Source organism: Bombina bombina, chromosome 2, assembly GCF_027579735.1.
Source record: "Bombina bombina isolate aBomBom1 chromosome 2, aBomBom1.pri, whole genome shotgun sequence".
Classification (NCBI taxonomy): domain Eukaryota; kingdom Metazoa; phylum Chordata; class Amphibia; order Anura; family Bombinatoridae; genus Bombina; species Bombina bombina.
Window position 1 is genome coordinate 1,133,160,739 of NC_069500.1, and position 12,983 is coordinate 1,133,173,721.

General features: G+C 40.4%; 1 protein-coding gene across 1 annotated transcript in view; it reads left to right on the plus strand.

The window, feature by feature from the left end:
* Positions 1-12,983, plus strand: part of TMA16 (translation machinery associated 16 homolog) — a 285,014-nt gene that overhangs the window by 105,113 nt on the left and 166,918 nt on the right. The gene's annotated exons all lie outside the window — the stretch shown is intronic.

Here is a 12,983-nt window from a genome sequence, read left to right on the forward strand (position 1 = left end):
TTGAGAGGCATGGCATGCAGTCGCATGTGAGAGGAGCTCTGATACTTATAAAAGACTTCTGAAGGCGTCATTTGGTATCGTATTCCCCTTTGGGTTTGGTTGGGTCTCAGCAAAGCAGATACCAGGGACTGTAAAGGGGTTAAAGCTTTAAACGGCTCCGGTTCCGTTATTTTAAGGGTTAAAGCTTCCAAAATTGGTGTGCAATATTTTCAAGGCTTTAAGACACTGTGGTGAAAATTTGGTGAATTTTGAACAATTCCTTCATGTTTTTTCGCAATTGCAGTAATAAAGTGTGTTCAGTTTAAAATTTAAAGCGACAGTAACGGTTTTATTTTAAAACGTTTTTTGTACTTTCTTATCAAGTTTATGCCTGTTTAACATGTCTGAACTACCAGATAGACTGTGTTCTGAATGTGGGGAAGCCAGAATTCCTATTCATTTAAATAAATGTGATTTATGTGATAATGACAATGATGCCCAAGATGATTCCTCAAGTGAGGGGAGTAAGCATGGTACTGCATCATTCCCTCCTTCGTCTACACGAGTCTTGCCCACTCAGGAGGCCCCTAGTACATCTAGCGCGCCAATACTCCTTACTATGCAACAATTAACGGCTGTAATGGATAATTCTGTCAAAAACATTTTAGCCAAAATGAACCCTTGTCAGCGTAAGCGTGGATGCTCTGTTTTAGTTACTGAAGAGCATGACGACGCTGATATTAATATCTCTGAAGGGCCCCTAACCCAATCTGAGGGGGCCAGGGAGGTTTTGTCTGAGGGAGAAATTACTGATTTAGGGAACATTTCTCAGCAGGCTGAATCTGATGTGATTACATTTAAATTTAAATTTAAATTGGAACATCTCCGCATTTTGCTTAAGGAGGTATTATCCACTCTGGATGATTGTGAAAATTTGGTCATCCCAGAGAAACTATGTAAAATGGACAAGTTCCTAGAGGTGCCGGGGCTCCCAGAAGCTTTTCCTATACCCAAGCGGGTGGCGGACATTGTTAATAAAGAATGGGAAAGGCCCGGTATTCCTTTCGTCCCTCCCCCCATATTTAAAAAATTGTTTCCTATGGTCGACCCCAGAAAGGACTTATGGCAGTCAGTCCCCAAGGTCGAGGGAGCGGTTTCTACTTTAAACAAACGCACCACTATTCCCATAGAGGATAGTTGTGCTTTCAAAGATCCTATGGATAAAAAATTAGAAGGTTTGCTTAAAAAGATGTTTGTTCAGCAGGGTTACCTTCTACAACCCATTTCATGCATTGTCCCTGTCACTACAGCCGCATATTTCTGGTTTGATGAACTGATTAAGGTGCTCGATAGTGACTCTCCTCCTTATGAGGAGATTATGGACAGAGTCAATGCTCTCAAATTGGCTAATTCTTTCACTCTAGACGCCTCTTTGCAATTGGCTAAGTTAGCGGCTAAGAATTCTGGGTTTGCTATTGTGGCGCGCAGAGCGCTTTGGTTGAAATCTTGGTCGGCTGATGCGTCTTCCAAGAACAAGCTACTAAACATTCCTTTCAAGGGGAAAACGCTGTTTGGTCCTGACTTGAAAGAGATTATCTCTGATATCACTGGGGGTAAGGGCCACGCCCTTCCTCAGGATCGGCCTTTCAAGGCTAAAAATAGACCTAATTTTCGTCCCTTTCGTAAAAACGGACCAGCCCAGGGTGCTACGTCCTCTAAGCAAGAGGGTAATACTTCTCAGGCCAAGCCAGCTTGGAGACCAATGCAAGGCTGGAACAAGGGAAAGCAGGCCAAGAAACCTGCCACTGCTACCAAGACAGCATGAAATATTGGCCCCCGATCCGGGACCGGATCTGGTGGGGGGCAGACTCTCTCTCTTCGCTCAGGCTTGGGCAAGAGATGTTCTGGATCCTTGGGCGCTAGAAATAGTCTCCCAGGGTTATCTTCTGGAATTCAAGGGACTTCCCCCAAGGGGGAGGTTCCACAGGTCTCAGTTGTCTTCAGACCACATAAAAAGACAGGCGTTCTTACATTGTGTAGAAGACCTGTTAAAAATGGGAGTGATTCATCCTGTTCCATTAAGAGAACAAGGGATGGGGTTCTACTCCAATCTGTTCATAGTTCCCAAAAAAGAGGGAACGTTCAGACCAATCCTAGATCTCAAGATCTTAAACAAATTTCTCAAGGTCCCATCGTTCAAGATGGAAACCATTCGAACTATCCTTCCTTCCATCCAGGAAGGTCAATTCATGACCACGGTGGATTTAAAGGATGCGTATCTACATATTCCTATCCACAAGGAACATCATCGGTTCCTAAGGTTTGCATTCCTGGACAAACATTACCAGTTCGTGGCGCTTCCTTTCGGATTAGCCACTGCTCCAAGGATTTTCACAAAGGTACTAGGGTCCCTTCTAGCGGTGCTAAGACCAAGGGGCATTGCAGTAGTACCCTACCTGGACGACATTCTGATTCAAGCGTCGTCCCTCCCTCGAGCAAAGGCTCACACGGACATCGTCCTGGCCTTTCTCAGATCTCACGGCTGGAAAGTGAACGTGGAAAAGAGTTCTCTATCCCCGTCAACAAGGGTTCCCTTCTTGGGAACAATTATAGACTCCTCAGAAATGAGGATTTTTCTAACAGAGGCCAGAATAACAAAGCTTCTGGACTCTTGTCGGATACTCCATTCCGTTCCTCTTCCTTCCGTAGCTCAGTGCATGGAAGTGATCGGGTTGATGGTAGCGGCAATGGACATAGTTCCTTTTGCGCGCATTCATCTAAGACCATTACAACTGTGCATGCTCAGTCAGTGGAATGGGGACTATACAGACTTGTCTCCAAAGGTACAAGTAAATCAGAGGACCAGAGACTCACTCCGTTGGTGGCTGTCCCTGGACAACCTGTCACAAGGGATGACATTCCGCAGACCAGAGTGGGTCATTGTCACGACCGACGCCAGTCTGACAGGCTGGGGCGCGGTCTGGGGATCCCTGAAAGCTCAGGGTCTTTGGTCTCGGGAAGAATCTCTTCTACCGATAAATATTCTGGAACTAAGAGCGATATTCAATGCTCTCATGGCTTGGCCTCAGCTAGCGAGGACCAAGTTCATACGGTTTCAATCAGACAACATGACGACTGTTGCGTACATCAACCATCAGGGGGGAACAAGGAGTTCCCTAGCGATGGAGGAAGTGACCAAGATTATTCTATGGGCGGAGTCTCACTCCTGCCACCTGTCTGCTATCCACATCCCGGGAGTGGAAAATTGGGAAGCGGATTTTCTGAGTCGTCAGACATTGCATCCGGGGGAGTGGGAACTCCATCCGGAAATCTTTGCCCTAGTCACTCAGCTGTGGGGCATTCCAGACATGGATCTAATGGCCTCTCGTCAGAACTTCAAAGTTCCCTGTTACGGGTCCAGATCCAGGGATCCCAAGGCGGCTCTAGTGGATGCACTAGTAGCACCTTGGACCTTCAAACTAGCTTATGTGTTTCCGCCGTTTCCTCTCATTCCCAGGCTGGTAGCCAGGATCAATCAGGAGAGGGCGTCGGTGATCTTGATAGCTCCTGCGTGGCCACGCAGGACTTGGTATGCAGATCTGGTGAATATGTCATCGGCTCCACCTTGGAAGCTACCTTTGAGACGAGACCTTCTTGTTCAGGGTCCGTTCGAACATCCGAATCTGGTTTCACTCCAGCTGACTGCCTGGAGATTGAACGCTTGATTTTATCGAAGCGAGGTTTCTCAGATTCTGTTATCGATACTCTTGTTCAGGCCAGAAAGCCTGTAACTAGAAAGATTTACCACAAAATTTGGAAAAAATATATCTGTTGGTGTGAATCTAAAGGATTCCCTTGGGACAAGGTTAAGATTCCTAGGATTCTATCCTTCCTTCAAGAAGGATTGGAAAAGGGTTTATCGGCAAGTTCCCTGAAGGGACAGATTTCTGCCTTGTCGGTGTTACTTCACAAAAAGCTGGCAGCTGTGCCAGATGTTCAAGCCTTTGTTCAGGCTCTGGTTAGAATCAAGCCTGTTTACAAACCTTTGACTCCTCCTTGGAGTCTCAATTTAGTTCTTTCAGTTCTTCAGGGGGTTCCGTTTGAACCCTTACATTCCGTTGATATTAAGTTATTATCTTGGAAAGTTTTGTTTTTAGTTGCAATTTCTTCTGCTAGAAGAGTTTCAGAATTATCTGCTCTGCAGTGCTCTCCTCCTTATCTGGTGTTCCATGCAGATAAGGTGGTTTTACGTACTAAACCTGGTTTTCTTCCAAAAGTTGTTTCTAACAAAAACATTAACCAGGAGATTATCGTACCTTCTCTGTGCCCGAAACCAGTTTCAAAGAAGGAACGTTTGTTGCACAATTTGGATGTTGTTCGCGCTCTAAAATTCTATTTAGATGCTACAAAGGATTTTAGACAAACATCTTCCTTGTTTGTTGTTTATTCAGGTAAAAGGAGAGGTCAAAAAGCAACTTCTACCTCTCTCTCGTTTTGGATCAAAAGCATCATCAGATTGGCTTACGAGACTGCCGGACGGCAGCCTCCCGAAAGAATCACAGCTCATTCCACTAGGGCTGTGGCTTCCACATGGGCCTTCAAGAACGAGGCTTCTGTTGATCAGATATGTAGGGCAGCGACTTGGTCTTCACTGCACACTTTTACCAAATTTTACAAGTTTGATACTTTTGCTTCTTCTGAGGCTATTTTTGGGAGAAAGGTTTTGCAAGCCGTGGTGCCTTCCATTTAGGTGACCTGATTTGCTCCCTCCCTTCATCCGTGTCCTAAAGCTTTGGTATTGGTTCCCACAAGTAAGGATGACGCCGTGGACCGGACACACCTATGTTGGAGAAAACAGAATTTATGTTTACCTGATAAATTTCTTTCTCCAACGGTGTGTCCGGTCCACGGCCCGCCCTGGTTTTTTTAATCAGGTCTGATAATTTATTTTCTTTAACTACAGTCACCACGGTACCATATGGTTTCTCCTATGCTAATATTCCTCCTTAACGTCGGTCGAATGACTGGGGTAGGCGGAGCCTAGGAGGGATCATGTGACCAGCTTTGCTGGGCTCTTTGCCATTTCCTGTTGGGGAAGAGAATATCCCACAAGTAAGGATGACGCCGTGGACCGGACACACCGTTGGAGAAAGAAATTTATCAGGTAAACATAAATTCTGTTTTTTTTACTGGAAGAGATGCAAATGTATGAAGTGTTTACAGATCTCTTGTATTATACTTTTTTCTTTGGCTTCACTAAGCCTACAACTATTAGTAAGCTAGCACTAATATCTTATTTTAGCTATATTATTAATAATGGTACAGCTATTACTGAGCTAGCATTAATATCTTATTATAGCTATTCCTATTATTAATACTGGTACAGCTATTACTGAGCTAGCACTAATATCTTATTATTGCTATTCCTATTATTAATACTGGTACAGCTATTACTGAGCTAGCATTAATATCTTATTATAGCTATTCCTATTATTAATACTGGTACAGCTATTACTGAGCTAGCACTAATATCTTATTATAGCTATTCCTATTATTAATACTGGTACAGCTATTACTGAGCTAGCACTAATTATATCTTATTATAGCTATTCCTATTATTAATACTGGTACAGCTATTACTGAGCTAGCACTAATTATATCTTATTATAGCTATTCCTATTATTAATACTGGTACAGCTATTACTGAGCTAGCAATAATTATATCTTATTATAGCTATTCCTATTATTAATACTGGTACAGCTATTACTGAGCTAGCAATAATTATATCTTATTATAGCTATTCCTATTATTAATACTGGTACAGCTATTACTGAGCTAGCACTAATTATATCTTATTATAGCTATTCCTATTATTAATACTGGTACAGCTATTACTGAGCTAGCAATAATTATATCTTATTATAGCTATTCCTATTATTAATACTGGTACAGCTATTACTGAGCTAGCAATAATTATATCTTATTATAGCTATTCCTATTATTAATACTGGTACAGCTATTACTGAGCTAGCACTAATATCTTATTATAGCTATTCCTATTATTAATACTGGTACAGCTATTACTGAGCTAGCACTAACTATATCTTATTATAGCTATTCCTATTATTAATACTGGTACAGCTATTACTGAGCTAGCATTAAACCAGTATTAATAATAGGAATAGCTATAATAAGATATAATTAGTGCTAGCTCAGTAATAGCTGTACCAGTATTAATAATAGGAATAGCTATAATAAGATATAGCTAGTGGTAGCTCAGTAATAGCTGTACCAGTATTAAAAATAGGAATAGCTATAATAAGATATTAGTGCTAGCTCAGTAATAGCTGTACCAGTATTAATAATAGTAATGACTATAATAAGATATTAGTGCTAGCTCATTAATAGCTGTACCAGTATTAATAATAGGAATGACTATAATAAGAATTAGTGCTAGCTCAGTAATAGCTGTACCAGTATTAATAATAGACGTAATAGCTATAATAAGATATAGTTAGTGCTAGCTCAGTAATAGCTGTACCAGTATTAATAATAGACGTAATAGCTATAATAAGATATAGTTAGTGCTAGCTCAGTAATAGCTGTACCAGTATTAATAATAGACGTAATAGCTATAATAAGATATTAGGATTCTAGAAAGAAAGAAACGAGGAACCAAGAAATTGATGCCAAGTGGTTTATTGAATACACAAGGTGAGTGGCACTGTCACAGGTGTGCAAGGGGTGCTAGATCTTACGCGTTTCCCGCATGCTCACATGTGCTTCATCAGATATTAAGTAAGATATTAGTGCTAGCTCATTAATAGCTGTACCAGTATTAATAATAGTAATAGCTATAATAAGATATAGTTGTGCTAGCTGCTAGCACTAATCTCTTATTATAGCTATTCCTATTATTAATACTGGTACAGCTATTACTGAGCTAGATCTTATTATAGCTATTAATATTATTAATACTGGTACAGCTATTACTGAGCTAGCAATAATTATATCGTATTATAGCTATTCCTATTATTAATACTGGTACAGCTATTACTGAGCTAGATCTTATTATAGCTATTAATATTATTAATACTGGTACAGCTATTACTGAGCTAGCAATAATTATATCGTATTTTAGCTATTCCTATTATTAATACTGGTACAGCTATTACTGAGCTAGATCTTATTATAGCTATTAATATTATTAATACTGGTACAGCTATTACTGAGCTAGCAATAATTATATCGTATTATAGCTATTCCTATTATTAATACTGGTACAGCTATTACTGAGCTAGATCTTATTATAGCTATTAATATTATTAATACTGGTACAGCTATTACTGAGCTAGCAATAATTATATCGTATTATAGCTATTCCTATTATTAATATATATAATAGGCTTTGTGAAGCCAAAGAAAAAAGTATAATACAAGAGATCTGTAAAAACTTCATACATTTGCATCTCTTCCAGTAAAAAAGGACAATTTAAACACTTTTTTTTTTTTCAAGAACTTCTTAGGATATTATTTCAAAGAGTCGAAACAGAAAGTTCACTTTAGGTATACCAAGGAGGTTTGGCCACTAAAGGGATTAAAAGAACACCTGAAAAAAACATGGATGCTTTATTTAGGCTGCTGGTGCCTGTTCGAATATAGCTGGCACTCTTTATGTCCTAGTTTGGCCAATTCTAAAGTTATACCTATGTGGTGCTGCTCAGGCTCAGGAATTGCAGCCTACATGGGTCCCGGATCGCAACACACTGAACTTGACCCTGAGTTCAGACGAGAGCCGTTAGACGCCGCGGTCTGAAAATCTCTTACCTAATATCGGTGTCTCTGCTGTCTCTGCTGTCCGACAGTCACTACGGTGTTTCCCGGATATGAGTTAGACTCACTTGTCCTATGTTCTGGCAGGTATGGTGTGGAGATGGGGACGACGACGAGACCCTTTGCCTAATATTACACTAATGCGCGCATACGTAATAGCACTCACCCCCCGGCACTAATTGGATTAAAATTCAATGGGTAGTAGATTATTCAGATGGCTGGCGGAGGACCAAGGTAGAGTGGAGGTGTGAAAAGGGACACTAGGAAACAGAAGGGAAATAAAATGAAGGCCCCAGATAATTTGCACTGTGCTGTTAAATTACTGTTAAATTACACCGGATGCAGTCTGCTTCTACTTGCCCGCAGCAGGGCTAAATGGGGGGAAAAACACATGCCCTGCGCCCAGAACTGCTTGTCCCGGGCGTCGGGCGATAGGAATTGCACATCCCTGTATTATGAGGGTCAATAGAGTAGCTGTACCCATGGTTTAGTTCTATATGCATATTGTTCGGTCAGGTAATATATTTTGCCATGGTGATTGCCTGATTACTACCTGGGTATAATATGATCCCTCATTTGAAGGAAAGGGCTCTCCTTTTTTTACTAAAAAAGGTACTAATTGCCTCATTTTAGTGTTTAGATAGGGTGCTAGAGCTCTTTTTTAAAGCACAAAATAGGTTACCGCAATTGATTTGTTTCTTTCATGTAATTAGCAACAGTCCATGAGCTAGTGACGTATGGGATATACATTCCTACCAGGAGGGGCAAAGTTTCCCAAACCTCAAAATGCCTATAAATACACCCCTCACCACACCCACAAATCAGTTTTACAAACTTTGCCTCCTATGGAGGTGGTGAAGTAAGTTTGTGCTAGATTCTACGTTGATATGCGCTCCGCAGCAGGTTGGAGCCCGGTTTTCCTCTCAGCGTGCAGTGAATGTCAGAGGGATGCGAAGAGAGTATTGCCTATTTGAATTCAATGATCTCCTTCTACGGGGTCTATTTCATAGGTTCTCTGTTATTGGTCGTAGAGATTCATCTCTTACCTCCCTTTTCAGATCGACAATATACTCTTATATATACCATTACCTCTACTGATTCTCGTTTCAGTACTGGTTTGGCTTTCTACAAACATGTAGATGAGTGTCCTGGGGTAAGTAAGTCTTATTTTCTGTGACACTCTAAGCTATGGTTGGGCACTTTTATATAAAGTTCTAAATATATGTGTTCAAACATTTATTTGCCTTGATTCAGGATGTTCAACGTTCCTTATTTCAGACAGTCAGTTTCATATTTGGGATAATGCATATGAATAAATCATTTTTTTCTTACCTTAAAATTTGACTTTTTCCCTGTGGGCTGTTAGGCTCGCGGGGGCTGAAAATGCTTCATTTTATTGCGTCATTCTTGGCGCAGACTTTTTTGGCGCAAAATTTTTTTCTTTGTTTCCGGCGTCGCCGGAAGTTGCGTCATTTTTTACTTTTTTTGCGCCAAAAGTGTCGGCGTTCCGGATGTGGCGTCATTTTTGGCGCCAAAAGCATTTAGGCGCCAAATAATGTGGGCGTCTTTTTTGGCGCTAAAAAATATGGGCGTCACTATTGTCTCCACATTATTTAAGTCTCTTTGTTTATTGCTTCTGGTTGCTAGAAACTTGTTCACTGGCATTTTTTCCCATTCCTGAAACTGTCATTTTAAGGAATTTGATCAATTTTGCTTTATATGTTGTTTTTTCTATTACATATTGCAAGATGTCCCAGATTGACCCTGAGTCAGAAGATACTTCTGGAAAATCGCTGCCTAGTGCTGGATCTACCAAAGTTAAGTGTATTTGCTGTAAACTTGTGGTATCTGTTCCTCCAGCTGTTGTTTGTAATGAATGTCATGACAAACTTGTTAATGCAGATAATATTTCCTTTAGTAATGTTACATTACCTGTTGTTGTTCCATCAACATCTAATACTCAGAGTGTTCCTGTTAACATAAGAGATTTTGTTTCTAAATCCATTAAGAAGGCTATGTCTGTTATTCCTCCTTCTAGTAAACATAAAAGGTCTTTTAAAACTTCTCATTTTTCAGATGAATTTTTAAATGAACATCATCATTCTGATTCTGATAATGATTCCTCTGGTTCAGAGGATTCTGTTTCAGAGGTTGATGCTGATAAATCTTCATATTTATTTAAAATGGAATTTATTCCTTCTTTACTTAAAGAAGTCTTAATTGCATTAGAAATAGAGGATTCTGGTCCTCTTGATACTAAATCTAAACGTTTAAATAAGGTTTTTAAATCTCCTGTAGTTATTCCAGAAGTTTTTCCTGTCCCTGATGCTATTTCTGAAGTAATTTCCAGGGAATGGAATAATTTGGGTAATTCATTTACTCCTTCTAAACGTTTTAAGCAATTATATCCTGTACCATCTGACAGATTAGAGTTTTGGGACAAAATCCCTAAGGTTGATGGGGCTATCTCTACTCTTGCTAAACGTACTACTATTCCTACGGCAGATAGTACTTCCTTTAAGGATCCTTTAGATAGGAAAGTTGAATCCTTTCTAAGAAAAGCTTACTTATGTTCAGGTAATCTTCTTAGACCTGCTATATCTTTAGCGGATGTTGCTGCAGCTTCAACTTTTTGGTTAGAAGCTTTAGCGCAACAAGTAACAGATCATAATTCTCATAGCATTGTTAATCTTCTTCAACATGCTAATAACTTTATTTGTGATGCCATCTTTGATATCATTAGGGTTGATGTCAGGTATATGTCTCTAGCCATTTTAGCTAGAAGAGCTTTATGGCTTAAAACTTGGAATGCTGATATGTCTTCTAAGTCAACTTTGCTTTCCCTTTCCTTCCAGGGTAATAAATTATTTGGTTCACAGTTGGATTCTATTAACTCAACTGTTACTGGAGGGAAAGGAACTTTTTTTACCACAGGATAAAAAATCTAAAGGTAAATTTAGGTCTAATAATCGTTTTCGTTCCTTTCGTCACAATAAGGAACAAAAGCCTGATCCTTCACCCGCAGGAGCGGTATCAGTTTGGAAACCATCTCCAGTCTGGAATAAATCCAAGCCTTTTAGAAAACCAAAGCCAGCTCCAAAGTCCACATGAAGGTGCGGCCCTCATTCCAGCCCAGCTGGTAGGGGGCAGATTACGATTTTTCAAAGAAATTTGGATCAATTCAATTCAAAATCTTTGGATTCAGAACATTGTTTCAGAAGGGTACAGAATTGGCTTCAAGATAAGGCCTCCTGCAAAAAGATTTTTTCTTTCCCGTGTCCCAGTAAATCCAGCGAAGGCTCAAGCATTTCTGAAATGTGTTTCAGATCTAGAGTTGGCTGGAGTAATTTTGCCAGTTCCAGTTCTGGAACAGGGACTGGGGTTTTATTCAAATCTCTTCATTGTACCAAAGAAGGAGAATTCCTTCAGACCAGTTCTGGTTTTAAAAATATTGAATCGTTATGTAAGAATACCAACATTAAAAATGGTAACTATAAGGACTATCTTGCCTTTTGTTCAGCAAGGGCATTATATGTCCACAATAGATTTACAGGATGCATATCTGCATATTCCGATTCATCCAGATCACTTTCAGTTTCTGAGATTCTCTTTCCTAGACAAGCATTACCAGTTTGGCTCTGCTGTTTGGCCTAGCAACAGCTCAATGGATTTTTACAAAGGTTCTCGGTGCCCTTCTGTCTGTAATCAGAGAACAGGGTATTGTGGTATTTCCTTATTTGGACGATATCTTGGTACTTGCTCAGTCTTCACATTTAGCAGAATCTCATACGAATCGACTTGTATTGTTTCTTCAAGATCATGGTTGGAGGATCAATTTACCGAAAAGTTCATTGACTCCTCAGACAAGGGTAACCTTTTTAGGTTTCCAGATAGATTCAGTGTCCATGACTCTGTCACTAACGGACAAGAGACGTCTAAAATTGATTTCAGCTTGTCGAAACCTTCAGTCTCAATCATTCCCTTCGGTAGCCTTATGCATGGAAATTCTAGGTCTTATGACTTCTGCATCGGACGTGATCCCCTTTGCTCGTTTTCACATGCGACCTCTTCAGCTCTGTATGCTGAACCAGTGGTGCAGGGATTACACAAAGATATCTCAATTGATATCTTTAAAACAGATTGTACGACACTCTCTGACGTGGTGGACAGATCACCATAGTTTAGTTCAGGGGGCTTCTTTTGTTCTTCCGACCTGGACTGTGATTTCAACAGATGCAAGTCTGACAGGTTGGGGAGCTGTTTGGGGGTCTCTGACAGCACAAGGGGTTTGGGAATCTCAGGAGGTGAGATTACCAATCAATATTTTGGAACTCCGTGCAATTTTCAGAGCTCTTCAGTCATGGCCTCTTCTAAAGAGAGAATCGTTCATTTGTTTTCAGACAGACAATGTCACAACTGTGGCATATATCAATCATCAAGGAGGGACTCACAGTCCTCTGGCTATGAAAGAAGTATCTCGAATACTGGTATGGGCGGAATCCAGCTCCTGTCTAATTTCTGCGGTTCATATCCCAGGTATAGACAATTGGGAAGCGGATTATCTCAGTCGCCAAACGTTACATCCGGGCGAATGGTCTCTTCACCCAGAGGTATTTCTTCAGATTGTTCAAATGTGGGGACTTCCAGAAATAGATCTGATGGCTTCTCATCTAAACAAGAAACTTCCCAGGTATCTGTCCAGATCCAGGGATCCTCAGGCAGAAGCAGTGGATGCATTGTCACTTCCTTGGAAGTATCATCCTGCCTATATCTTTCCGCCTCTAGTTCTTCTTCCAAGAGTAATCTCCAAGATTCTGAAGGAATGCTCGTTTGTTCTGCTGGTGGTTCCAGCATGGCCTCACATGTTTTGGTATGCGGATCTTGTCCGGATGGCCTCTTGCCAACCATGGACTCTTCCGTTAAGACCAGACCTTCTGTCTCAAGGTCCTTTTTTCCATCAGGATCTCAAATCCTTAAATTTGAAGGTATGGAGATTGAACGCTTGATTCTTAGTCAAAGAGGTTTCTCTGACTCTGTGATTAATACTATGTTACAGGCTCGTAAATCTGTATCTAGGAAGATATATTATCGAGTCTGGAAGACTTACATTTCTTGGTGTCTTTCTCATCATTTTTCCTGGCATTCTTTTAGAATTCCGAGAATTTTACAG